Source organism: Limulus polyphemus, unplaced genomic scaffold (assembly GCF_000517525.1).
Source record: "Limulus polyphemus unplaced genomic scaffold, Limulus_polyphemus-2.1.2 Scaffold1096, whole genome shotgun sequence".
In the NCBI taxonomy this organism is placed as follows: domain Eukaryota; kingdom Metazoa; phylum Arthropoda; class Merostomata; order Xiphosura; family Limulidae; genus Limulus; species Limulus polyphemus.
The window spans coordinates 204,943-207,042 of record NW_013666706.1 but is presented as its reverse complement, the minus strand read 5'-3'; the positions used below and the strand labels follow the sequence as shown (position 1 = coordinate 207,042).

General features: G+C 42.3%; 1 protein-coding gene across 1 annotated transcript in view; it reads right to left on the bottom strand.

Annotated features, from left to right (window-relative positions):
• The window catches only part of LOC106462108 (glucose-6-phosphate isomerase), an 88,657-nt gene that overhangs the window by 35,161 nt on the left and 51,396 nt on the right, over positions 1–2,100 (bottom strand). The window lies entirely within an intron of this gene.

Genomic DNA, 2,100 nt, shown 5'->3' with positions numbered 1-2,100 from the left:
GTGTGTGTGTGTGTGTGTGTGTGTGTGTGTGTGTGTGTGTGTGTGTGTGTGTGTGTGTGTGTCAGAATGTCATCCACATAGTGCTCGATGTTGGTGGTGTTGTGCAGCATCCACCTCATCGTGCGTTTGGATGTTGCTGCTGTATTGACTAACCCAAATAGCATCCACTTAAATTGATAACATCCAACTGGTGTCACAAATGCTGTCTTCTCTTTAGATCCTGTCTCCATCAGGATTTGCCAATAACCTTTACTGAGGTCAATCTTTGAAAAGAACCTGGCCCCATCTAGTTTTGCCATGATGGCTTCTGGGTTGCCCATAGGTTCAGAGTCTAACTTCGTCATGAGGTTCAGCTTCCAGAAGTCTATGCAGAAATGGTTTGATTCGTCCCTCTTCTTCACGATTACAACTGGTGAACAGTAGGTTGAATTTGAAGCCTCGATGATTCCAGCTTCCAACATTGCCTAAACTTCCTGCTTTATCAGATCTCTCATTGCATAAGACATCTGATAGGGCTTCACTCTGACTGGATCCCTGGTTGTGGTCTCAATCTTATGTTGCAAAATGTCTGATTTTCCTGGTTTACCCTTGAATATATCTGCGTACTGGCATAGTAGGTTTTGTAACACTTTTTTTGCTTGCCAGTCAGTTCTTCGCTGATGATGACACCTTTGTATGTTTCATCTCCACCTAGTTGTCTTAGGTCTAGTAGGTTCTCATCTTGTAAGACAAAGTCACTGTCTTCTGGTTCTGCATCCATGATGGCCACACCTGCAACATCCATCTCTGTTTCAATAGCTGCTCCCAAAATACTTCAACAGATTGGCATCGTTCATCTTGGTCTTCCCGTTCACATTCATCTCATACTTCCTGTACTTCAAAAGGTCCTTTTCATTAAAGGGTGAGTTTCTTGTGGTCTGTGGGCAGCAAAACTAAGACCTTTAATCCAACCTTAAAATGTTGATCCATGGCCTTTTTGTGATAAAAATACTTTTGATTACCTTGAGCTGCATACAAACTCTTGAGCAAGTTGACAGGCCTCCTCTAGTCAGTTTCTGAAGTCTAACATATAGTGGTATGTGTTCCTTACTTCTGACTCTTCTTCTCCCATCCATAACTCTTTCAATATTTGCATCAGACCTCATACTGTTCTTCTATACATTAGTTTGAAGAGTGAAAATCCTGTATTTGCTTGTGGGACTTCTCAAAAAGTGAATAATACTGCCTGCAAGTACCTGTCCAAGTCATGTGGTCTCTCTTGGCATATCTTCTTTAGCATACTTTTTAAAACTCCACTGACTCTCTCACAAAGTACATTACATTTACAATTGTATGGGGTAGTAAACAGATGCTGAGTACTAATGAGTCTGCACACTTCTTGCATCAGTTCTGAGGTAAACTTGGGACCCTCTCTCACTCAGGTTTCCTCTCAGAAAGTCTACTGTGTGAAATATCTCCAGGAGGGCTTCTGCTACTCTCTCTGTCTCTATTTTTACCAGTGCTATTGCTTCTGGATGACGTGTCACATAGTCAACTACTGTTAGAACATACCGGTTGCCCTTGTCAGATACAGACACTAGTGGCCCAATCAATTCTACAGCTACTCTGCTGAACAGCTCTTCTATGAGGCATCTCCCTCAATGGCACTTTTGTACCTTCTCTCTAGGTATTGTCCTTTGGCAGATGTCCCATGACCTACAGAATCTACTCACATCTCCAATAACTCCAAGCCAATGGAAGTTACTGGTGATTCTGTCTGCTGTTTTCTTTGTTCCTAGGTGTCCTCCCACAAATGATTCATGAGCCAACTTCATCACTTGAGTACTGTATTCTGTTGGTACTATGATCTGTTTAACTTCCCCAGTACAACTCCCTTAATAGATTAGGTATAGAAATCCCTTCTGGTCCTCTATTCTATAAGTATCTTTCCCCTTGGTTTTGTGCTCGACTTTCTTCTGGGCATTGTCCCGAGGTTTTTACAGTGAAGGATCTTTCTTCTGTGCTTCCTTCAGGATATCGCCTTTTGACACTTGCTGGGGCTTGATGTTTTGTTTGCTCTTCTTTTCTTGAGCTCTGGTGGTGACAGCAGATGCTTCATCA